At 46.0% G+C, this 26,727-nt stretch overlaps 1 protein-coding gene and 1 long non-coding RNA gene across 7 annotated transcripts in view; one reads left to right on the forward strand and one right to left on the reverse strand.

The window, feature by feature from the left end:
* Positions 1–24,131, forward strand: part of LOC134761204 (uncharacterized) — a 36,253-nt gene extending 12,122 nt beyond the window's left edge. The window contains exons 2-3 of the long non-coding RNA XR_010139509.1: positions 9,187–9,434; positions 24,020–24,131. This is a non-coding gene — a long non-coding RNA (uncharacterized LOC134761204). The remainder of the gene's footprint in view (positions 1–9,186; positions 9,435–24,019) is intronic.
* The window catches only part of SYN3 (synapsin III), a 545,178-nt gene that overhangs the window by 128,494 nt on the left and 389,957 nt on the right, over positions 1–26,727 (reverse strand). The gene's annotated exons all lie outside the window — the stretch shown is intronic.

A 26,727-nucleotide genomic window follows, 5' to 3' on the forward strand; every position in this document is an offset into this window, starting at 1 on the left:
GCACATCAGGCACATGCACAGGAAACCGAACTGCTGGGCAGGTTATTTTTGTTTTTCCCTTTCCACCACCACTGGAGCAATCAGTGACATTCCTTTCCCTCCTAAACACACAGGTTTGTGTACCAGAGCCTGGCAGGAAGTGAAGAAATCCCCTTTGGAAGAGCAGCAGCGGCCTCTATCCCATGGCTTCCTCCCTCATTCCTGGGGAGGCTGCCTGGGGCCTCCCAGTGCTGTGGCCTTGGTGGCTTTTCTCCTCTTTTTCTGACTGTTCCAGGAAAGGGGAGGGATGGGGGAAAACCTGGTTCAGACCTCTTTTTGGAATCACAGTGCCTTTGGCCCTCCTCTGCCTAGCTCTCTCCAGCCTCAGCTCAGTTCTTAGAATGATGTCGTAGCAGGAAGAGGTTGGGGAGACGGTGGTGAGAGGTGGCAGACACAGGAGGAGAGAAGAGGTTCCCAGGTCCAAGAGAAAATACCAGAGGGGAGAATCCAGAGAGGGCTCAGAGGCAAAAGTGCGCCTTTTGATAGTGACATTCCTTCCTTCAAAACACTTTTCCTAAGAAAATTAAGAAGGCAAGGACAAGGGACCCAGACTCCTCCCTAAAGTCAGACAATAATTAAATGAGAGCTAAGGGCCTAGGCGGGCGGATCACCTGAGGTCGGGAGTTTGAGACCAGCATGACCAACATGGAGAAACCCCGTCTCTACTAAAAATACAAAATTAGCCAGGCATGGTGGCGCATGCCTATAATCCCAGCTACTTGGAAGGCTGAGGCAGGAGAATCGCTCAAACCCGGGAGGCAGAGGTGGCAGTGAGCCGAGATCACACCACTGCACTCCAGCCTGGGCAACAAGAGCAAAACTCCGTCTAAAAAAAAAAGCTAAGGGCCCAGGAATGGCAGAAAAATACCTCCTTGCATCTTAAACTTGTCTGCTTTAATAATTTATTCTACAAGTAATACATGCTTTGGTGTGTGTTTAAAGCTTGTGAGGCTGGATGATATTTCTGAAACGTTAATTGGTAATTGTTTCCATGTGGTATGTCCTTTCTCTCTTGAGACCGTTCTCCATTTGAGCCAGTGGGCTGCTCTGTGGCTACTGCTTTGGGAAAGGGATGTAACTGCTCCCTGCCCTCTGCTTTTGTTTCCAAAACCCAAGTTCTTAGGAAAACCAAAACAACTCTTGGCATAGGAGACCATAGATTTGGGAGAAATACGGTGTGTAAGAGCAGAGCTTCTCACCTCTGAGATGAGACAAGAATCCCCTGTCTGGGGGAAAGGGGAAAGGTGGAGATAAATCCACAAAAGGGGATATTTTGGGAGTTGAGGTGGGGTGGGGATCTATACCCCACTTCTGGCACGTGAGCCTTGGGATAAGGAACAAGTCCCAAGGGGGATTCAGGCAAGGAGGGAACCTGCACATTATTTCCTGGTAGAACTATGTCACTGGAGAAGCAGCAGGACCCTAGAGAGGAAGTGGCTGCTTGAAACGTCTAGGTGGATGGAGCCGCGGAAAGAATTTCCAGTGCCTACTGAGGTATGAGAATAGCAGGAAGATTCCCGTGCATCCAGGAAGAGCACAGAGCAGTGGAGACGCATGGAATGGATCCCTGGCTCAACAGCAACCTGCGTGGACCATCAGCTGAGCACCTAGTGATGGACGTCTCCATGAATGCCATTTGGACCAATAACATTGCTGTTTCCTCCCACTGTCTTGGAACTAACTCAAGCTCCAAAAGTCTGGCACAACTCTAGGAGAAGGGGAGGGAACCCCAAACTGACTTTTGTCATGCTGGTGCTTAAAATAGAAAATGAACCTTAGAAAAATCCACTTACATTTCTTGCATCTGAGTCCCCCTGGGAAGGTGGATGGAGAACCTGACTCATAAGGTTGCTTATTTAGTATTGGCAGTTTCCATAAATATTTACACCTGAGTTTTAAACATCCGTCTAGTGCTTCTTTGTGCTAGATCTTTTTTTGGGGTAATAGAGGGATAAAGAAGGAGCAGATGTGTTATAATAGGTGCTCCAAGAAGACTGCAAATACAGCGTTATGGGAGAAGGAGGATGTTGAGAAAGTCTTTCCAGGCCCTGCAAACTATGAATAAGGGTTTTCTTGGGTTTGAGTGAAGGATTGAGGTATTTCTGATTCAACTGCCTTTGTGAGCAGAGACTGAGAAACAATGAAATGGTGGAAAGAATGGAGGTGGATATTGCAGAAATACAAGAACAGCAAATGGCAAGGCCCCCTCTCCCTCTGTGATTCTGTTTTGGATGAGACATTCCAGATGGAGCAGCTCAAGTGAGTAGAGACCTGTTTGGCTTGTGGAAGGGGTTTTGGTTCTGTATGAAGAGTAAAAAGCCATCAGGTTAAGAGACAAAGGCTGGCTCCCCTGAAGCCCCCTGCCTTTGCTGGTTGCTGGGAACCAAGTGAAACTCTCTTCAACTTGAATCAGCTCGAATACAGGTCTGTGTGTCCCTGTAATTGCCAAAGGCTTGGGGGCTGGTCTGGTCACCTGTTTTATGTGTCTGGGTTTTACCTCTTCTACTTATGTTCTGTGTCATGAGAAAACTGGCCTTTGGTCTTGGAAGACACCACCCAGAATGCCCCTCTGCAGGTCTATGAATTCCAAATCCAAGGGGGTCAGCAGAGGAGGGACCAAGGGATCTCCAGAAGGTCTCTTGGTGGTCTTTTCTCAGAGCCTACTGTGGGCTCCTCTTCCAAGGCTACAGGCATATGAGGTAGGGACAGAGCTCCCGGTGGCATCTGAGATGATGTTTGGTGATGCTTGAAAATATCATCAACAGACTGAACCATATGCTGAGAAAGTTATTTCCTTTTCAATGAATTTTCTAGCCTTGAGTTTTTTTTTTTAGACAGGGTCTCACTCTATAGCCCAGGCTGGAGTGCAGTGGTATGATCATGGCTCACTGCAGCCTCGGCCTCCTGAGTTCAAGCGACCCTCCTGCCTCAGACTCCTGAGTAGCTAGGACTACAGGTGTGTGCCACTGTTCCCAGCTATTTATTTATTTATTGAGATGGAGTCTTGCTCTGTTGCCCAGGCTGGAGTGCAGTGGCGTGATCTCAGCTCACTGCAACCTCCGCCTCCTGGGTTCAAGTGATTCTTCTGCCTCAGCCTCCCAAGTAGCTGGGATTACAGGTGCGTGCCACCATGCCTGGCTAATTTTTGTATCCTTAGTAGAGACGGGGTTCCATCACATTGGCCAGGCTGGTCTCGAACTCCTGACCTTGCGATCTGCCCACCTCAGCCTCCCAAAGTGCTGGGATTACATATTTTTTATATTTTTTTACATTTTTTTTTTTTTTGGTAGAGATGGAGTCTCACCATCTTGTCCAGGCTTATCTTGAACTCCTAGGCACAAGTGATCCTCTCACTTCAGTCTCCCAAGTAGCTGAGACTACAGACACACTTTTAGAAAAGTTTTTGTAGGGATGGGGGGTCTCACTACATTGCCTAGGCTGGTCTCAAACTCCTGGCCTCAAGCAGTCCTGCACACTTCAGCCTCCCAAATTTCTGGGATTACAGGAGCCGCTACACCTGGCTTAGCTTTTGAGATTCTATTAAGGAGAGTCTTAGTTTGGTTCCTGTGCTCTTTCAACACCTCCCCAATATTTGCAAACCTCTCACTTTCCTGGAGAGCTTGGAGCCCATAGCAAGCAAGAGTATCCAGCACGAATTCAATAATATTGCTTTGTTCTTGTGTTTTTTATGGTTATTTTCTTTTGTCAGGAGATACTGGTTTTCCATTTATGGTAGTCATCAGTTTCTTTGAAAATATGTTTAAGATAAAACTTAAAAACATCAATAATTATATGAATTACAGTATACATAGTATATAAATATGGTAAAAATTGTAAAGGTTGTGACCAATGATTGAAGTTTGGGAAACCCGGACTTAAAGTTTTGGCCCCAGTGAAAATCCTGCCCTTAGTAGTTTAATGGAAAGAGCACAGCATTGATTAGAAATATCTGCATTTGAGACTTGGCAGTTTAAAGCCCTGTTTGGCACATATTAGCTATATGACCACGGGCAGGTTGATTAACCTCTCAAAGCCTCAGTTTCATTAGCTGTAAAATGGGAACGTACTACCTCTTGAGGTTGCTGAAAGATTAAATGACATGATACACACAGAGTATACACGGAGCTCAGAGCCTGGCTCACAGCAAACAACTAAGATGGACAATTATGATTTTTGTTATTGTCCAAGAAGCACCTCTTTTACTCTGAGGTGCCACACAACAGTCATTGGCCGCTCATACCAATGAATGTGCGTTTTACATTTTCTCCCTGCAGTGAGTTTGGATGGGCACAAAGTGAAACAAAGAGGCCCCTGGATGTGGAGGAGTGTATGAAATTAGGAAACAAGTATCTCCTGACCACCTATTATAGTTGATTGTATCATCGTTCCTAATTCTTCACCCCTCTCTGTATCAATACCTGTTGCCAGGTGACTTGATAGTTTCTTCCACTAGAGGAGGAATATACTTCCCCTTTTCCTAACTCTGGGCTTGGTCATGTCGCTTATTTTGGCCAATGGGGTGGTAGCAAACGTTACACAAACAGTGGCTTAAAATGTGCTTGTGCATTTGGGTATGACCCTCTTGTACTGCTGCAGTTAGCCATGTCCTGGCCAGCTTGCTGGTCCACTCGGCGCCAGGCCTAGAGCAGCCAATTCCCATCTGACCTGTGAGAGCAAGAATAATTATTTTTTAAGCCGCCGAGCTTTGGGATGGTTTATTATGTTTCAAAATTGTGACAATAGATGTTAATGACCCCTAGTATGTACTGAGTACAGGCATTTTCATATAGTCTATTTAATTTCATCTTCAAACATCCCCATTTACTAATGAGAAAATTGAGACTTTGAGAAAGCCCTCCTGGTCCAAGATCACACAGAAAGGAAACAGCTGAGCTTGGAGACAACCCTGTTCCGACTCCCAGAACATGCTCTTCTTACTACACCACGGAAGAATGGGGTGGTGGGAGGCGGAACACAACGAAACTAGCTTCGCGGCTGGGCCCAAGGCTGGTCCCATCTAGAGTCATCTTTGAGACCACAAGAGCCAACATCATAAATCTAGGATTGTGACAACACAGGATGACTCAGGCAGGGGGTGGCCGGACAGGGAAGCCCTGGTGAGGGGCTGGTCGGTTATAAAACCTCAGTCTAAATAGGGACAGGGCGGTAACATTAGTAGACAGGGCTGGGCCACAGAATTGGGTGGTTTAGGACAAATAATGACTTGAAATTTATTTTGGAAAATATTTTCCCAAGTGTCTCACTGGGCCTTGTGGGAATGAGAAAATCAGTGGGGAAAAAGCCAGGAGAAAAAGCTGATGAGGCTGAGAAGGGGCTCATGACTAGTAGGCTTTGATTTCATAAAATTCAGAGCATTAGATGTTCCTGGAGGCGAATTCTTACTCATGCTATAGAACTCTTCCCCCAATTCCCCCGCTCTGTGAGTTATCCCATCATAAGACAGACGCAATCTCAAATTTCTCTATTCATTCTCCAACAGTTATGACAACAGCCAGCATTCATTGAGCATGTACTAATTGCCAGACACTATTCTAAGCTCTTTACACTTTTCTTTCTTTTTTCTTTTTTTTTTCTTTTTGAGACAGAGTCTCGCTCTATCACCCAGGCTGGAGTGCAGTGGTGCGATCATGGCTCACTGCAACCTCTGCCTCCCAGACTCAAGCAATCCTCCTACCTCAGCCTCCCGAGTAGCTGGTACCACAGTTGTGTACTTCCATGCCTGGCTAATTTTTGCATTTTTGTGGAGACGGAGTTTCACCATGTTGCCTCGTCTGGTCTCAAACTCCTGGGCTCAAGCGACCCCCTCATTTCGGCCTCCCAAAGTGCTGGGATGGCAGGCCACTGTACCTGGCTGCACTTTACACTTTTATTGGTCCTTTCAATCGTCACAATAATCCTAAGCAGAATATGCTCCTACTCTTTCCCATTACACAAATGAAGGAGAAAAACAGAGGCCCAGAGATATGAACTACAAAGCCCAGGCTCACACAGCTGGTCAGAGGCAGGGCTGGAACTCTAATCTGAGAGAGTATGCTCTGAGTCACTATGCCACGTGTTTACTGTACAGCGCTGTGATGATCTGAGTCTCCTATTAAATGAGATAATGCACGCCAAGCACTTAGCTTATTGCCCAGCATTAGAGACGGCCAAAAATATTACAATACCAAGTATTCTTATGCTGATAGGAATTTTATTTTATTACCTTATAACAGCTGCTTCCCCAGTCCTCCTTAGAGAGGAAAGTCTTTGTAGGGAACATACTTAGCGACTGGAATAGGTCAGTCTCTTGAGGATCTGGGGTCAGCTGGAGCCAAGGCCTCATGGGTGGGAGGGACTGGGGAGAAGAAATTGGAGATCTTGGCCAACTGTGAGGGGTCTGAGGAGTAGAGATGGAAGAGCACAGAAGGCCAACAAGACAGACAAGGGCTCTGTATTGTGAGATAAGACTCCCTTCTTGGGACCTCACTAAGGAGGTCAGTGAGTCTACTAAACACACTGCTCTTGGTAGGAGACATTCTCGCTTGTGGCAGGAGAAGGAGAAGCCACTGAACTTGATGCCAGCATTGATGCGTGTGGGGTGATGGCCATGGGGGAGTCAGTGCCCCAGAGAAAGTTCATAAGAAGATGAGCCCACCAGTGATTAGCAAGAATCTGAGAAAGGCCAGGGAATTTTCCTTGAGTCAGGAGGTCTCCAGCTGGCCTCTGGGTAGGGTTGTTATTTTCGATGTTGTGGCTAACATTCTTGCCCCTGTCCATGGTATGCATGCTCCTGGAGCACACAGGTGGGGCATGATCATTCCTCCCGCTCCCGCAGGGCCAGCTCAGTGAGAAGTCAGGAAGCCTTGGATGCATGCTTGAATGAATGAATGAAAAGGCTTTAAACTGAGGATGGCCCATGCTTGCTCAGATATACATCAACTCAGCCGTGCATGACACCTCATCATCAGAAGATGCTTTAGACATCTCAGTTCACCATGTTCCTAATCTGCACCCTGCTTCCCAAACTGCTACTGATGTTGCAACCAGCTCTATCTCTGGGTTGATCCCTCAGATTCACATTAGGGGATGGTGACATATGGGCCTCATGGCTGCCCTTTCCTCCTCCTCACTTGGGCTGACATTAGAGCAGTGTGGTTCCACCATGAGCCAATGTGTGGAGACATTCTTGGTTTTCACAATGAGGGGAATTGCTACTGGCATCTTACGGGTAGAAGCCAGGGATGCATCTAATCCTAGAATGCACACGCTAGTCTCCTGCAACAAAGAATTAGCCTATCCAAAACGTTAATAGTGCCAGAGTTGAGAGGCTCTGCATTAGAGTGTCATGGTTCAGAGCATACTCACTGGAATTTAAGAGGACTGGTTTGATTCCAGACTCTGCCACTTAGGTTGAGACAGAGATGATAATTGTATTTACCCGTAGGGTCATCAAAATAATTAAATTGGGTCTATCAACAACCAACTTCTGCCATCTCCTCCCCGCTAGTCCCCACCAAAATGCACACACTCAACGTACAACAGCCGGCCAGATTTCCCCATGGCCCAGGAACAGAACTCATATGGGTTCTCAGGCCAAGCAGGTTCTTTGTTCCACGAGCCATGACATGCTTCAGTCCTTCCACGTTAAGGGCATCCTTTCCACACCTAAGTCTGCAATGCAAGTACCTTTGCTGGAAATGGCTAATTGTTTTGCTTTCATCACCTCAACTGGGGAGTTGGGTTTGAGCCCTAACAAAGTTGTGAATGCAAATGGTTATATGCAACTAGGCAAATGAGATTTATATAAAAATCTAATTTTACTAAAGGGAACACTTTCTGGTAGGGGGTGGGGGACCAGCAGCTCCATTCTATGAAGCAGAAGCTCAGTTCTTTGGAATTTATGCTATAAAAACTTAATGCACATCCACAGAATGTCAGAGGAAGTGATGTCAGAGACCATTTTGTCAAACCCCCTTTGAGAAATTGACGCCCAAAGGGAGGGGAAACTTCCTCAGGGTCACTCCCTAGTTAGCAGCAGAGAGGAGATCAGAACCGAGAGGTCCTGACACCCTGTCCAGGCTGGCTCCACCCCACAGAATTGCCTCTCCCTAAGGGAAATCCTTATGAGCTTAGGTGTCGAGGAAAAGATGACTTCTCCCTACATTTTCAGTTCAAACTTCATAGTAAATAAGAATTTAATGTTCAGAATCATCTCTTGCAATGGGGCTTTCATTGCACGTGTTTTTTTCTTCTCTTGGCCTAGAGGCAATATTAAAGTAATTCCCTCTGTGGGTGCTTTGCTCCATATGTAAACACATGTCTACCATCTATACACAGGCACATGCATTTGTCATTTCTTCTCAGAATGACTTAATGATTTCCATGTAACGAATATGTTGCAGCTGTTGGTTTTCTTGAGGCTGAAGCACTCAGAAAATCATCAGTTATCAAATTGCTTTCCCACCACTGTTTTTCCCAAACTGGACAAATTTTCTCCCCCTTTCCTTAAAAGAAAAAAAAAAAGGTATGATGGGCCAAGATGATGCCCCTTAGGCTTTAGAATTTTTTATCAATGGCAAAATGACGGCTAAAATATCCCTATCAAGTTATTTTCTGAAGTTGATGTCTGCCTTATCTTTAAAAACAAAGGCCTGTGCTGCCAATCAAAAATGAAACAAACAAAAAAGGTTTACAAGAAAAGCATGAAAAAGAGGTTAGAAAACAAGGTAAGAAAAAAAATGCTAGGACTTCATTTCCAACCAAACCCAGAGTCAGTGTCCTTTATGGGAGGGGCTGCAGGCACCAGGCTCATGGTGTATTTTTGGGGAAGCTTCTTTGGAGGAGAATTTTAGTTTGCTCACACATGGCAGCCAGCTTCCAATCAGGAGATGCAAGAGGTGAAAGGTTGGGGGTCAGGAGGTGGGAGGTGGCTCTGGGGAAGACAGTGTGTTGAGTCAATGGGATCAGGAAGACTTGCGTCCAAATTCTCACAGCCATTTAGTAGCTTTGTAACCTTGAGAAAATGGTTCAACTTCTCTGAATCTCAATTTTTAAATTCCACATACAGAGCCTTTTCTCATTGGGTATTGAGGATTACAATGAATGCCCAATAAAGGTATCTCCTCTCTCTCCCTGCTTCCTTTCCAGCCTTTTGAAGTCTGAACTCTGGCTGACAGAAGGTAAGAGGTAGGTGTGCTCTGTGAACACGTGCCACTGCACCATTAGTTCTTGCCTGGCCTTGACCCCAACACGTTCTCTGCTTACCTGGACCAGGGACAGAAGAAGATCTTCCTGCTATAATGCCAGGGCCCAGTACCCACACTGGGGGCCTGTGGTGCCCAAGGTGTCTCCAGCCAGGCCTATGCCTGAGAGTTAAGAGAGGACACAGCAACAAGGTAAGCCAGCCCAGGGCAGCCTGGATCTGCCAGGTTTCCTAAAGCCCTTTTTGTCTGTTTCATTTCCTCCACCCCACCCTGACACCCACTCCCCTCCCTCCACTTTCTCAGTTCCTTGGTCCTGGCAGTTTTTCTTGTCTGGACTGTACTACTACTCTCAACTCCAGCCTGCTCACTCTGCCACATCTGTCTTCTCAAAGCCTGGCTCCAGTCATACCTGATTGTAAAACACAAATCTGTCGATGTCGACCTCCTCAAGTGACCCCCAAATCAAGTTCCTTGGCTCTGCCTCCACAGCCTCCTATGGTCTGGCCCCAGCCTTATCTTCTGCTGGTCCTTTTCATGTCCCTTACATGCTACCCAGACAGGACAGCTTGTCCCCTGCCTACGTGGCTCAGAGCCTTTGCCCTGGCTGGGTCACTCTTGGAGGTACTTCCGTCTCTCTCCACACCGAGATCTCATTCCATATCCGGCTCAGAGATTCTCACAGAAGTGTGAACCCTACGGTGAACTGTACATGCAAGGGATCTAGGTTGAACGCTCCTTATGAGAATGTAATGTCTGATGATCCATCATCGTCTCCCATGCATGCTTCCCAGCATGCCTGCCTAGCCCCATCCCACGTGTTCGGCAGCCATTTGCTGCTGCTACTCTGGGCTGGGGCCAGGCTCCACCCCTTGATATTCTAGGTGCTTGTCCCTTTCTCTCCTGACATTTACCATGTTCTATGTCCTTTTGTAGTTACTTGTGTATATGTCGCATTTCTTCTACTGTTGTCGGCTCTTCTAGAGCAGGAAAGGAAGCCTCATGCATTTTCCCCTAAGCTACAGGGCAAGCATAGAATAATGGAAGAGATTAAGACTTGAACTCACATGACCTGGGTTCAAAGCTGCTATGGTTTGAATGGATGTGTCCCTCCAAATTTATATGTTGTAGCTTAAACCCCAAGGTGATGGTATGAAGAGGTGGGGCCTTTGGGAGGCTTCAGAGAGCTGCTTGGCTCTTCCATGTCTCAAGCTATGTGAAGACACAGTGTTCGTTTCTTTTATGCCACTTCCGCTGCATGGTGACAGAGCAAGAAGTGCCCTCTTTGAAGCAGAGCGTCCTCACCGGACACTGAACCTGTTAGCAACTTGAACTTGGACTTCCCAGCCTCCAGAACTATGAAATACATTTCTATTCTTTATAAATGACGCAGTCTGAGGTATTTTGTCACAGCAGCAGGAATGGACTAAGAACAGGGGTCTCCAACCCCTTGGCCACAGACTGTGGCCTTGGTACCAATCTGTGACCTGTTAGGAATTGGGCCGCACAGCAGGAGATGAGCAGCAGGTGAGCCAGTGAAGCTTCATCTGTATTTATAGCCCATTTATACCCCATTGCTCGTATTACCACCTGCACTCTGTCTCCTGTTAGATCAGTAGCAGCATTAGATTCTCATAGGAGTGTGGACCCTATTGTGAACCACCCATGCAAGGGATCTAGGTTGCATGCTTCTTATGAGAATCTGATGTCCGAGGATCTGTCACTGTCTCCTATCACCCCCAGATGGGACTGTCTAGCTGCAGGAAAACAAGCTCAGGGCTCCCACCGATTCTACATTAGGGTTAGTTGTATAATTATTTCATTACATATTGTGACGTAATAATAATAGAAACAAGGTGCACAATAAATGTAATGTGCTTGAGTCATCCTGAAACCATCCCTCCCCATCCCTGGTCAGTGGAAAAATTGTCTTCCACAAAACTGGTCCCTGGTGCCAAAAAGGTTGGGAATCGCTGGACTAAGACAAAACCCCAGCTTCACCGCTTCATGACCATTGGAGAACTAATCTCCCTAAGCCCAGTTACCCACTCTACTTGTAAAACAGGGGTACAGGATTGTTGTGAAAATGAGAGGATATGATCTCTGGGAATGCCTGCTGTGTGGTAGATGCACAAAAACCAGTAAGTATCCTTCCTTTAGCAAGGGGTTTTGAATGGCTGATAACACTACCGTGTACTGTTTCACAAGTATATCCTTTCATTCTGCAAATTTCTGCAGGGCAGGCCTCATGTCCCCTTTCATGTCCCCTTTCAGCACAGTGGTTAGGAGTCAAACATGTTGAGCTCCATTTCTCCATTTCTGACTCTCTCACGTACTTGCTGCTTGACCCTAGGCTAAAGAAGCCTCAGTTTGCTCATCCATAAATTGGGAAAAATAACATAATCCACCTTATAGACTGTTGAAAGGATTAAGCGACATGATGTATATCAAGTGCTTGGTTCGTGGTAAATCTCAACAAATGTGAGCTGCTGTATCAGGATAGTGGTTTTGAAACATGATGCAGAAAGAGCTCTCCTTTGCATCTCCTTGGATGGAAACTTACCCAGCATGTGCTTGTCTTGGGGAGGTTGAGGTTTGAGGTGTTAGCAAAGCAGAGTGGTAGCGGATCGATAGTCCATGTTTAACATTCAGAGTAGGAGTTTTTGAGTCTGTAAAAGGAGTCTCGTCTTAAGCAAAATCAGAATTTCTAAATTATTTTAGCTGCTATTGACTTAGAGGGAGCAGGACATAGTTTTTTTGTTGTTGTTGCTTTGGTTTTTTGTTTGTTTGTTTTTTCTTTTACTGGATAGAGCAGCTACCTCTTCTATTCAGGCTAAGCAGGAGGCTGAATGCCCGTAGGAGGAAAACGGGATGTAGGGACGTCCATACCAGAGACGATGAAGAAGAAAGCTTTTCACTGCAGGGCATTGTGGGAGGGAGACAGGGAGAGAGGGGAAGAGAAGCGAGAAGCACCTGTGTCCATGAGGTCTCTGAGCTGAAGCATTAGCCAAGGGCACATTGTTGGGTGGAGGAGCTTCTGCCCCATTCTGTCTTGGAATTCTGGGAAGAGATCCCCTTCCAGGCATCCCCCTCCCTACGTACTCGGCATCAGTCTCAGCCTGAGAGACTCTGCATTCGCCCTCCTGAGCCACCCTCACTTCTCTGTTTTTTTTTTTTTTCTTTTTGAGACGGAGTCTTGCTCTGTCACCCAGGCTGGAGTGCAGTGGCGCAATCTCAGCTCACTGCAAGCTCCACCTCCCGGGTTCATGCCATTCTCCTGCCTCAGCCTCCTGAGTAGCTGGGACTACAGGCACCCGCCACCTCACCCGGCTGATTTTTTGTATTTTTAGTAGAGACAGGGTTTCACCATGTTAGCCAGGATGGTCTCGATCTCCTGACCTCGTGATCCACCCTCCTCGGCCTCCCAAACTGCTGGGATTACAGGCTTGAGTCACCGCGCCTGGCCCGAGCCACCCTCACTTCTTGTCTGACATGGAAGGGAACCAGAGGCTCCCATAAGCCACCGAGACAGACACAGAAGTTAGCTGAGACTCAGACAGGGGTGCTGGCCAAGGAAGGTTGTTGCTCCAGGGCCAAATGGCCTTCGACCAGGGGCTACTCGCATTCAGGCTGCCCAGGCAGAGCAGAGCAGGGGTGGCATCCCTCTGAGAACAAGGCAGGGCTTGGTAAGAAGGGCTGCAGACTGTGCTCTCCGGAGCCTTGCCTATGCTCAAAGGACACAGCAGTCACGAACTGGGCTCCAATGTCACTCATCAGCTGAATGCTTGGGACAGGATCAGGTCAGCCCCTCCTCAATGCATGCCAGCCAGGTACAACCAAAGTGCAGACCTACAGCCCCCCAGTGGAGAATGGCCAAGGACCATGTCAGAAGACCTTCACCCTCTCTCCCCTTGCCACTCTAAGTCTCTGGCATTGTGCTGGCACCTTCAACAAACACTTCTCTCTCCCCTCCTGTCTTCCTAGGACAGTGTTTGCATCTTACTCATCTTGAATCTCCCTCAGTGCCCTGCAGAGAGTAAGTGCCTCACACAGTGCTTGATGAGTGGATGAAGGTAGCCTTATTAAAGCCTCTGGGATGGATTTGAGGATGTTAAAGCATGCTGAGGGGGAGGAGAGAGAAAAAAGGAGGGTGGGCCGGGAGTCGGGCGGAGACCTTTCCATTCTTACTGTGAACAGGCCAAGTGAGGCAGAGGGAGAATAAAGGCAGAGCCTAGGGTGAGGGCAGGGGGGCTGCAGACCCACCTAGAGCCCAGGAGAAACCAAAGGAAGGTGGTTGGTGACGAGCAGGTGGGAGATCCCTGGGTGGGCTGTGCTGGCAGCACCCTGTGCTCATAGCCGGTGTTTGACTTCCCCCAACCCCGCTTTCGGGTGGATGGGCGAGAGAAGCAAGTGTGGCCCAGCAGGCTGCAGAGTGAGCTGGTGTCTCTGAGAGGCAGGGGTCCTCCTGGAGACTGGGCCTTGGGTCAGCGAGGGACATGTTGACCCTGCCTTGGCAGGTTAGAAGCTGGACAGCCAACAGTCCTTCCATGATGGCAAAAATACACATCTCTCATGCTCATTGAAGGCTTTGTAATTTACACAGGCTACAGGATGACTATGGGGTCGCCCACCCCATCCATAAGGCATTTCAGGCAGGTACCATGATCAACAGATGCTATTACACCCCCATTTGATGAGTAAGGATGTTCATGGTGACAATGAGATTTAGGGTGAACATGGGGTCGGGATGTGTACAAAGATTGAGGGTGCACTTAACTTCCCCTACTGCTAAAAAAGGGACGTTGAGCTGGAACTTGAAGAATGAGCTGTTGTCCATCTGAGGGAGAAGGCAGAGAAAGGACATTCCAGGCACAGTGAACATGTGTGAAAGGATGGGGGCGTGAGGAAGCATGTTATATGTAGCGATAGTAACAGGAATGATTGCTAACATACGTTGCGAGCATACCACATGACAGGCGCTGTTCGGACTTCACATACTGAACTCAAATCAATTCTCACAACAGCCCAATCTGGTAGATGCTAGCATGAACTCCATTTTATAGATGAGGAAATGAAGGCACAGGGAATTAAGTGATTTCCTTAGGGTCACAATGAGAGCAAGTGGTGAAGCCAGGACTGGAACCTACTTGAGGGACAGGCGTCCAACAGTGTAATCCAGGTAGTAAGGGCTAAGCAGGAAGGGATGAAGTATGTGGCTAGAGAGTTGGAGTGGGGTGATGATAAGGGAAGATATTTAGATTTTATCTAAGAGGCAGTAGGGAGCCATTGATGGTCTAAGCAGGAGAGCGTTAGAAAGGTCCGTGTGGCACAGGAAAGAGGGAAAATTGAGAGAGAGAAGGAAGCCACGAAGAGTGTGCTGGGGAGGTAGCCAGTTCCTTTATTGTTACATGTAAGCCAGATTGCTTCTTCCATTTGGGTAACCATCACCCACTCTGGAGCTCAACTTCAGGACATGAGTTATACTATTTCACAAAATCTTCCTGGGAGACAAGAGCTCCACCTGGACCTGTGACATGACTGGTACCTCCCACATCACATTCTGTGCACCCAGTAACTGCATTTGGCTCTGTTTTCCTTGGATTGCTAGACATTCTTTACCTCTTTATTTAATGCACTAGCTGGTGTTCCTTTTCACCCTAGGAGCACAGGATAGTATTGGAGTCCTTGAAAGGTGTTTCAGATATTCTTAGTGGGAAGCTCTTCCACTGGGTGTGACCCTGGACAAATGCTTCCTCCCTACTTTCTTTGCTGCCTGCCTTGTTTCTCATATATACATGGGCTGATTCTGCCAGGCAACCAGGTGGCAAGTTGACCCGCCCACCAGTCCCAGTTCTAAAGAGTGGCTGTGTGACTTTGGTGAAGTCACTGTGTCTCCCTGGGATGCACCGGAGAGGAAGGAGGCTGCACTAGACAATACAGACAATACTTAAACTGTCTTCCAGCAAATCATGTTTGCTGTTTCCAGAACCTTTACTTCTGAGAGTCTAATTTTATTCAATGGTTCAACGTATATTTGTAGAGTCAGGCATGGTGCTAGGGATATGGTGGTGCAAGATAGAAAGAACCCTTGCTATCGTTCTGGCTGATCATATTCAGTAACTGATCCCATTGAACATCCATGCACTGAGCACCCATTACCTCCTGGATCTGCTGCTAGAGGCTATGAGAGGCATAGAGAAGATGAAGATATGGTGCCTGCTCTAAACTAGCTTTTCCTCCAAGTTCACCTCCTTAACAGGAGACAGCCAGCTGAATGTGGTCAGGAGCACTCCTTAAAAGGCACTCCTTTTGCTCATCACCTGTAACTTCAGTCAAATAAGTAGCCGTGCCAAACCTGGTTTCTTTGGGGCATGGCTTCCAGGTCAACGCGTCTCTGACACTTGCCCCAGGTGCAGCAAAGTTGCGAAACGGACACGGCTCCGTGTGCCCACCAGGTGGCGGCATTCTAGCATATTCCCTAACAGCTGGGGTCATTGAGAAACAGCACCCTGTGTTGGTGGAGGGGAGAGACCACTTCATCCTAATCCAGGGCCCATTCATACTGATCTTCTGAAAAGTTCTGGGGTTAGGGGGCTGGGGGGGAGGAATGGTGGTTGGGCAAAGGAAAATGGCGCTAAATGCTCCATCCAACAAACCTTTCTGGCTGCCTTCTGGAGCTCCCCTTGTCCCCAAGTCTGCATTTGGTGATGAATTTGCATCATTACTTATTTACTTGTCATTCTCTTTTGTCCAGTTGGCACCATGTCTATTTCCTCTTGGAATCCATGGTGCCCACACAGAGTCTGGCCCAGAGTAAGGATTACAGCTCTTGGTCGAAAAAAAATGAAGCTTATTTTAAGCAAGAACTTAAAACAGACTCTCACCTAAGGACCACCACCCAGGCGAGGGCTTCTTGGGCCATTAACATCCTTGACCTCAAAGATGGAAATTGCAAGATGGGAGACTGAGAGTGCCGTTCAAGGTTCCCTAATGTGAGCCATTGGAGACGTGGCTGGGATCAACTTTAACCTATCTCTGCTCAAAAGATGTCAACCTTGTCCACATTAGCCAGGATGTCAAGGTAGAGAGGATAGAAATTCCGGATCTGGCTGAGCCTAGTGTCCACCAGAGAAAACTCTGGCCTTTAATCTGGGATTTTTACATCATTTTCTTCTCTAACAGAGGGAGAGAGAGGGGCATGAGTTGGGTCCACCAATTGGGACAAGCAGGTCCGACCTGCTTCTCTGCTGTCCTCAATTCCATTCAGACCCCTATGCCCTGCTGCCTAGCACCTCCACCTTCCCCTCTGGGGCTCCAGCAAAGAGGAAGGCAGTCAGAACCATTCCAAAGGGTCCAATCTCCTTGCATTCCAGCCCTGGCCAAAGTCATTCTGGAAACAAGTGGAGAGCCCCTCTTGAAGGAAGTGATTCAGAAACCATGATGGCCTGGCGGCCTGCTGTGACTCACAGCACATCAATGGGGGAATTGTCTGTGGAAGCCGAGAATTCCAAAGCTCTTTTCTTTCCTTTCTTACTTACTTTCTTTTTTTTTTTCTTTCTTTCTTTTTTGCCCTCCCCTTGGCGGCATTGTGCAACAGCAGGGCTGCCCAGAAACATGTGGTTTTCATCATTGGCTCCACAGCTGCCTTAGAGCACTGTGGAGAAAATAAGATGGAGAGGGAACAGGACACAAGCGGACCTGTCGCGGTCAAGCAGGGTCCTTCTCTTTCACCCCACCTTTCTTGTCAACACCAACATCCTCAAAGAGCATCTGGAACGGAAGGGAATAGAATTTTGGATCTGGGAGAAAACTTAGAGTACGTCTCATCCAATAACTCTACGTACAGATGAGGAAACTGAGGCCTCAAGAGGGGACGTAAGTGGCTTGGCAAATGTCCACAGCCGCCAAGTTGCATCTTGCATCTTGCTGCAGCGACTGACTTTTCTTAGCCTCCAAGTCAGGAAATGTAGTTTGACAAAGGATAGTTTTTTTCCATGGAATGTGACAGATGAAAAGTCATACCAAGTTTAGTTGTAAATCTCTCCATTGTCCCTTTCCCCTTATCTGCCTGTCTAGGGAGTCTGTTTTACCCAGAGTCACCTGTGGGGACACGTGCAAAATCTAAAGGTCTTTTTGCAGTTGTCATCTGATTGGTCATCTCTGTAGCATGTGAAATTAATGCCCATGGGTTTCCAGGTATTCCCCCTATGCATCCACTCCTACCTCTGCGACGTCTCCTTTTTGGCATTCTTTTCTCCTCCCTTGGCTCTCAGATGCCTTAGTTCTATAGGGCTGTCTTATCTTAACTCATATCCATGTTCACGGTTTCAGTGGCTATCATTCAGCTGAGGACTCCCAAATCTTATCTATAGTCTGTTCATCATTCCTGAGCTACAGACGTGTACATACAGCTGCCTTCTCAGTGCCTTTCTTGGATTCCCCAGACGGAACTCATCATTTCCCGCCATAGCTCTTTGACTACTTTGATTTTATTACCAAGTAACTATGGGACCAATATAGTTAGTGTTCCAAAGCACATGCTTTGGCATCTTATTGACCTGGGCCTGACTCCCAGATATGCCACTTAACTGGCTATGGGGCTTTGGCCAAGTTACTGACCTTTCCAAGTTCCTCACCTGTAAAATGGGGATAATAAAAATACCTACTTCATAAGGCTGTCATTAAGAGGAAATGAGTTAATACAATAGCATTAACACAATGCCTGGCACATAATAAATACTCAATTACTGCTGAGCTGTTATTTTTATTATGTACCTCAGCATCCTCCCAACTTGAGCCACACTGAATTCTTAGCATTTAAAATATTTACTGACCACATATGTGTTCCAAGCACTGTGCTTGGTATAGAATTACATGAGTGGATAAATGAATTTTCTGTTTTAAAATTCCCTTACAAAGTATCCCCATTTTACAGATGAGGAAGACAATCACATTCTAAGAAAAGCAAACAAACAACCAAGAGATTCCCTCATGTTCCTTCTTACTAGCCAACAATTTATATTGCATATGATGACACAGAAAAAAAGAAAAGGAAGGCCAATTCACAGTTCCTTTTTGTTTTAGTCCTTCCTTACTCAACAGTAAGCCTCAAATAGAGGGGGTTGGAAGAATGTGTGTGCATCAAGAAGTGAAATAAAAACAGTTGAGTTAGTTTTGTGCAGCATTTGGACTATTCAGGTCAGAAGGAAATACATGTGTCCTCACCCAAATCTCATCTCGAATTGTAGCTCCCATAATTCCCATGTGTTGTGGGAGGGACCCGGTGGGAGATCATTGAGCATGGGGGCGGTTTCCCGCATACGGTTCTCATGGTCATAAATAAGTCTCACGAGATCTGATGGTTGTATAAGAGGAAACCCCTTTCACTTGGCTCTCATTTTCTTTTGCTGCCGCCATGTAAGACGTGCCTTTCGCCTTCTGCCATGATTGTGAGGCCTCCTCAGCCATGTGAAACTGTAAGCCCATTAAACTTGTTTTTCTTTTTTTTTTTTTTTTTTGAGTCTCGCTCTGTCGCCCAGGCTGGAGTGCAGTGGTGCCATCTCGGCTCACTGCAAGCTCCGCCTCCCGGGTTCACGCCATTCTCCTGCCTCAGCCTCCCGAATAGCTGGGACTATAGGCGCCCACCACCACGCCCAGCTAATTTATTGTATTTGTAGTAGAGACGGGGTTTCACCATGGTCTCGATCTCCTGACCTCGTGATCCGCCCGCCTGGGCCTCCCAAAGTGCTGGGATTACAGGCGTGAGCCACCACACCCAGCCTAAACCTCTTTTTCTTTATAAGTTACCCAGTCTCGGGTACGTCTTTATTAGCAGTGTGGGAACTGACTAATACAGCATGTAGGAACTATGAAATATGAATTGTGTAATTTTATTGATTCTGCTTATGAGTTCAATGTTTTCATATTCGCATTTAAAATTTTGCATTGCACAATGTAGAAGTAAATGGTAAAATTTGTGTGAATAATGTAAAATTTCATTTATTTATTTTACCTAGAATGATATTAAATAGCAATTAAAACAGCATTATGACAAGTCGAGAGAGATAGTGGAAGGAAAGAAAAAGCTTTATATTTAGTATCTTTAACAGCATTCTCCCCCCTACACTGCACATTTTGAAAAAGGAATCCTGCAAATTATGTAGCCATCCCTGACTAACAGAGGGACATGTCTTTGAATTTTAGACTTGAGGATAGACTATGAAAAGTCTCTCAGAGAACCCTGCTCTGCTCACCACCCATCATATTGTATGTGAAGATGCTAAGAGCTACAGGGAGTCTTAAGGTCACACAGGGAGCAAGTAGATAAACCAAGACTGATGCCCATGCCATCTGACTCCATTCCTTCCTAGTCTAGCATTCTTCACCTAATGTGTGCTCTTCCGTCTGTCAGAAATCCCACCTTATGACTTGGAGATAAGATTTCCCCTTTGCAATTGAAACCATCCAATCAGTACTTGGCTGATGATGTGCAATTGATATGCCTTCCATCCAAGGCCAGGGAGACTTGACCAGCACTTGGTTAAAAGTAATAAATAGTTTTCAGGGGAAAATCTAGTGGTTGGTGTTTTAGTCCTTGTCTTTCCTGACCCAACAGCAGCATTTATTTATTTATGATTTTTTATTTCCATAGGTTTTTGGGGAACAGGAGGTGTCTGGTTACATGAATAAGTCATTTAGTGGTGATATCTGAGATTTTGGTGCACCTGTCACTCGAGCAGCATACACTGTACTCAATTGGTCGCTTTTTTTTTTTTTTTTTTTTTTGACGGAGTCTCGCTCCGTCACCCAGGCTGGAGTGCAGTGGTGCGATCTCGGCTCAATGCAAGCTTCGCCTCCTGGGTTCATGCCATTCTCCTGCCTCAGCCTCCCTTGTAGCTGGGACTACAGGCGCCCGCCGCCAAGACCGGCTAATTTTTTGTGTTTTTAGTAGAGACAGGGTTTCACTGTGTTAGCCAGGATGGTCTCGATCTCCTGACCTCATAATCTGCCCGCCTGGGCCTCCCAACCCGCCCGCCTCCACCTCCCAAAGTGCTGAGATTACAGGCATGAACCACTGCGCCCGGCCTAATTTGTAGTCTTTTATCCCTCAACCCCTCCCACCCTTTCCTCCTGAATCCCCAAAGTCCATTGTATAATGTATAATTCTTTTTTTTTTTTTTTTTTTTGCGACAGAGCCTGCTCTGTCACCCAGGTTAGAGTGCAGTGGTGCCATCTCGGCTCACCACAACCTCTGCCTCCTGGTTCAAAGGATTCTCATGTCTCAGCCTCCCATGTACCTGGGACTACAGGTGTGTCCCACCATGCCTAGCTAATTTTTGTATTTTTAATAGAGACAGGGTTTTGCCATGTTGGCCAGGCTTGTCTTGAACTCCTGGCCTCAGGTGATCCACCCGCCTTGGCCTCCCAAAGTACTAGGATTACAGGTGTGAGCCACCACACCTGGCCCATTGTATCATTCTTATTATGCCTGTGCATCCTCATAGCCTAGCTCCTACTTATGAGTGAGAACATACGATGTCTGGTTTTCTATTCCTGAGTTACTTCATTTAGAATAATGGTTTCCAATTCCATCCAGGTTGGTGCAAATACCATTATTTTATTCCTTTTTATGGCTGAGTAGTATGCCACAGTATGTATGTAAATATATATATATAATATTATATATTATATATATATATCACATGTATCACAGATTTTTATCCATTAATTTCATTGATTAATAGGCATTTGGGCTGGTTCCATATTTTTGCAATCGCGAATTTTTAGCAGCAGAATTTAATCATGCGCTCTTCTGTCAAACACTTGTGTCTTTTGGCCTTTAGGACCCAACCTCCTACCTTGCTGGCTGCCCTCCCTTAGTCGCCATCACAGATTCCCCTCTACCTTCCTGACTTTGTATCAGTGAAGTATCTCAGGGGTCAGCTCTCAGACCTTTTCTCTTTTTCTGTCCATACTCATTCCTTTAGTAACCTCATGTAGCCTAATGACTCTTAACACTATCTATATGCCGATGACTCATCTGTTTATTGTTCTAGCCCTGACCTCTCCCTGAATTTGTTCTAACATGTCCAACTGCTTGCTTGACATCTGCACTCTGATGTCCAACGAAATCACACACTATATCTGTAACTGAGACCTTGAATCTCTCCCCCAGCTCCAAACTAAGTCCTACTTCAGTTAATGGCAGCATCAGGTCAAAACCCCGCGGCTATCTCGATGCTTCCTCATCTTTCACACCTCACACCCAATCCATGAGCAAATCCTAAAGCCTCTACCTTCAAAATACATTCAGAATATGGTCATTTTCCTCCACCATTACTGCTTCACCTTGGCCCAAGTCACCTGCATTATCCAGTAATCTTTGAATTGGTCTCATTTTGGTCCTCATCTCTCTTTTACCCAGAAGGGTCTGCTTGAACCACATGTCGGAGTGTGTCACTCCTCTATTCAAAACCTCTCAATAGTTTCTCATCTTACTCTAAAGAATAACCCAAACCAAACAATCCAAACAAGCCACAGAACCTGACAGCCTTCAGGCATTCAGCCACCAGGACCTTAGGACCTCAGCTCTCTTGTCCCCTTTGTCCCCTCTCTCACTCTGCTCTGGCCATGTGGCCTCCTTGCTCTTTCTCCAACTCACTGAGGACTCTCCCACCTCAGGCCCTTCGTCCTTGCTGGCCCTCTTCCTGGAATGCTCTTTCCCCAGGAATCTGGAAGGCTCCTTCCTTCACCTGCTATGGGTCATTATCAGATGTCACCCTCTCATGAGGCCTTCTCTGGTCACCTGGTTTAACACGGCGGTCCCTTCTGCTCCCCATGCACATTCCCCATCTCCCATCCCTGATTTTTATTCCCCATAACACTTATCTCCATCTAACATGCCATCCAGATGACTTTATTTTCTGTTTATTGTCTTTTCCCCCTGTTGGAATTTGCTTATTTGTCTGTCTTGATGTATTTTGTTCAAATATCTAAGCCTGCCTTGCAGTGGGCTGTAGTCTAGGTAACATGATGGCCAAGGATTTACCAAGGAATAATGAACCACCTCCCCACCTCGACCAAGCTCCATGAATGTCTTTGACTCCATATTCCCAGCCTCTACCTGGAATGTCCTTTGTCTGTTTCTCTGAATACCATGCCATCCTTCAAGGTCTGGTTGAAAAGTGATCTCATGGAACACAGGGTCAGGAGATCGAGACCATCCTGGCTAACACAGTGAAACCTGGCTAAATTATGCCCCTTTTTGTTTTATTCACAGACTTTGAACCAAATCTCAGGGTAACATACAATCTCTCTTCTTCCTTCCTCCCTTCCTTCCTTACTTCCTTCTTTCATTCCTTCTCCTTCACTCGCTCACTCCTTTCCTCCCTTTCTTTCTTCTCCATTCCTTCTTCCTCACTCACTCACTCCCTTCCTCCCTTGCTTCCTTCTTTCATTCCTTCTTCCTCCTTCCCTCCCTCCCTTTTCCTCTTTCTTTATTCTCTCTTTCCTTCCATTATGCTTTCTGAAAGACTGAAGGGATCATACTGTGTATATCATTTGACACTTAGTTTTTTTCAAGACGACAAATATCTTGACATATTTTTCTATCAGCATAGAGTAGCCTATAGTACTAAAGTTTATTAAACCAGTCCCTGCTGACCATACAAAAGTGTTGCAAAGTCTTGGCACACACGTCTTTGCACACTTGCTCAGGTTTTTGGGTAGGACAAGTTCCTTGAAGTGGGTTGCTGGGTCAAAGGGGATGCACATTTTAATTTGCTAAATTGCTGGGTTGCCTTCCAAATTCATACCACTGTATACTTTAGTATGTGTTCATTTTTATCTCCATAAGGCATCATATAAGAGAGTTCTCCTTCTGCATTTTGCTTAGTTTTTTGGAAAAGTAAAAGTCAGTCAAGGTCGGGAAAGAAGAGGATGGGGAAGACTTCCAAGAGGAGATCACTTTTCTTTTTTTTTTCTTTTTTTTAAGATGGAGTGTCGCTATGTCACCCAGGCTGGAGTGCAGTGGCACCATCTCTGCTCACTGCAAGCTCCGCCCGGGTTCATGCCATTCTCCTGCCTCAACCTCCCGAGTAGCTGGGACTACAGGTGCCCGCCACCGTGCCCAGCTAATTTTTTGTATTTTTAGTAGAGACGGGGTTTCACCCTGTTAGCCAGGATGGTCTCCATCTCCTGACCTCGTGATCCGCCCACCTCAGCCTCCCAAAGTGCTGGGATTACAGGTGTGAGCCACCACGCCCAGCTTGGTTGTTTTTTACTTTATGCTTCTTCACAGTGTTTGAATTGTATAAAAGGACACTTTTACAATGAGGAGTGATATAAATGTTTGAAAAATCACCTCACAGATGCAGAAGTAGAAAGTATACACGAAGAGTGTAAATCAGGTTTTACTTTAAAAGTAATCAATTGTTTAGAAGTGTTAAAAAGAAACTGTGGATGAGAAATTGTTACATAGTTACTATCTTTTCAATGAAAATGACAATCGGTTTTGTTTCTCCTCACTTCCCTCATTTCTGAGCCCCCCCACTTTCTTCACTCCTTTCCCCTTCTCCTTCCCCTCTTCCTGTGGATGAGAAATTGTTACATTGTTATTAACTTTTCAGTGAAAATGACAATCGGTTTTGTTTGTCCTCACTTCCCTCATTTCCCCCTCCCTCCTCCCTTCACTCCTTTCCTTCCTTTCTCCTTCTCTTTCCCCTCTTCCTTCCTCCTCCCTCCTCCACTCCTGCCTTCCCTTCTTCCTTTGTTGTTGGAAGCTGCAGGTATTTCAAGGAGCCAGCAATCCCATTGCAGAACTGATGTAAAGGGACAAACAGCATGGAATTAGGGCTGCCCAAATGTAATGCATGGTACACAAAAATGCTTCCGGTGAGTCTATTTGGGGATGAGGGCAGGGAGAAGGAGGAGAGGTTGGCTTTTAGCTTCACATTGTCCCCGTGCACTCCTGGACCTGCCATCTGCCCCATGAAAGGCCCCAGTGTTCAGATGCTGCTGCTGAAATTCCCCTTAGGATCCAGAGTGGGCCCAGGCTCATGGTGCCCTGTGTTCTAGGAGCCACGTGATTTCACAAACTCACCCTTGCATTTGCTACATTCTTAGCAGGGCCCTGGAACAAAGGAGACATTGAATAAAAACAGTTGACATTTATTAAGCTCTTACTATTATGTGCCTGACTTAGGTTACCTTTTATAATTTCTCAAAAATCCTATGAGGCAAGTATGTAAATCTATATTTTGCAGATATGGAAACTGAGTCATAGGCTAAGTAATTTCCCCAGGCTTGTAGATCTGCGATTTGAAACTGGGTTCTTAGACACTAAGGCTAGTCCTTTAACTACACCCTTTACTGCCTCCAGAAATTATGCTGAATGCTCTGATATCCTGTCAGGAGATATTTTTCTCTAATAAAATAGGGATGGGAGGTGTGTGTTGGGGGAGCTTTCTAGCTTGTCATTCCTTATGGGCCAGCAGGTTGGTGAGGATTAGAGCCAAAAATCTTTGGGGAAGAGAAAAATGGAACCACATGGTCTGTTCCTGAATTGTCGAACAGATCCCTTTGGTCCCAACCTCCAAGTGAGGCTCATTATATTCCCTCTAGCTCTACACACTAGTTTCTCTAGTTTGGAGTCATAAACACTGGTGTATGCAAATTAGGAATCAGAGAAAAGAGAAGGGCAGTCATTTGCAACAGTTGGAGTAACCACTAGAAAGATGGCAGAACATGTAAAAGAAGAGAGCATAATAGTGACAGCAATGGTGGGCATGTTGTTCTCTAATGCCCATTCTCCCTTGTTCCAAGGTTAAAGAACTCCTAATTTGTAGTTTTATACATGGTTGTCCAGAGTCAAAGCTGTATTTTCCAGACTGTTTTCAAATTAGTTGTGACCATATGATTATGTTCTGGTAAGATTTAAGTGGAAGTGTCATCTGATAACTACTGGGAGACTTCCTTAAGGGAGAGCTGACGCATTCTCTCCCTTCTTCTTCATCCTTTTTTTCTTCCTGTTGGGTGAAATGCAAATGGGATGGCAGGATAGGGCAGCCATCTTGGGCCATGAGGCAGTATAGCAACACCTGTACTTTTCAGATAAGAAAACTGAGAATGCAATGAAAGCAACAAGCTAGAAGGAGCTTGACTCCCTGAGGTCTTCATGGAACAGTGTCATTATACTAGCCCCAGACTGCTTACTTCTGGACTTCACTGCACAAGAAAATTAAACTTGTATCATGTTTAAGGAATATTATTTTGGGCCTCTGTTACTTATACCAGTTAATATACATCATCATGGCTTCTTGGAAAGATTTCAGAATTGGTAATAAGATTTGTTTTATTTCCATCTTTTCCCCTAACTTATGTGCTTCTAAGTTCTCTTGTTCCCAATATAGAAATTAGAACTAGATATATCTCCCTCACATGCATTGATTTTTATATTATAGTAAAATACATTTCACAAAAAGGAGAATAGAGATTTTGAGGAGTGGATGCAAAAAAGTCTGAGGGGATCTGATTACACTGGTATATTTTGGCTTTAGGCTATAGGGGGGAAGAGATCCTGCTTAATTAATTAATGTAAGCACAAAACAGAGAGAGGATTAAACATTCAAGTTACAGCAAGACCAGAGATGACGCTGGGTCTCTGAAAAGCTGGAAAGAGGGATCCTCTGTTGTCTTTTAACCCCACTTCTCTAGCGTTTGGATTCAGTCTTTGTCATGGTGGCTTTGTGACTTCTTCCACAAGGTGAGTTTTGTATCTTACAGCATTAGGCATTGAAGAGGGATGACTCCCTTTCTTCACTGTGTTGTGAGGACTCTCAGGGAAGAGCTCTAACTGGCCAGTCTTGGTTCAGCTGCTCTTCCTAGAGACCTGTCAGTCATTGCCAGGAAGCATGCTGTGCAAAAGAACTGTTCTTGCAGAATGTGGCTATGTGGATTGTATATAACGAGCATGTGTTACTTTTATGGTAAGTGATGAGATGAATGTCTGGAGTAATGAGGTAAGTGTGGGACGTGGTGAGTAGGAGGGCATGGGGGGATGGGCTTCCTAAAAAGGCAGCGCTGACAGCACACCCCTAGGTGACCACTACGGTGTTCAGGAATAGCGAGAGCAATTCTATTGACAACGGAGCAAAGTGTGGTGGACCGGGTGGAAGTCAAGAGACACGGATTCTAGCCCTGGCACCATAAGGCTATTTGGCACATCTCTTTCTTCAGTGGGTTTCAGTTTATACATTTGTCAAGTGATGATGTTAAATCAGCTTGAACTAGCTGAGTTGTTTTCAAAGCTTTTTTTAGTTTACAGAGGTTTTTGTGGGGCACGGGTTAGGGTGCTAGGGATCCTCACTAGATCTTTCCATTCTCTACAAAACCTGCCCATTTTCACACACACACATGCATTCACGTGCACTCTTACACACTTACACTCCCACCCATGCTCACAGACATGCACACATTCACACACTTCCTG

Source organism: Pongo abelii, chromosome 23 (assembly GCF_028885655.2).
Source record: "Pongo abelii isolate AG06213 chromosome 23, NHGRI_mPonAbe1-v2.0_pri, whole genome shotgun sequence".
Classification (NCBI taxonomy): domain Eukaryota; kingdom Metazoa; phylum Chordata; class Mammalia; order Primates; family Hominidae; genus Pongo; species Pongo abelii.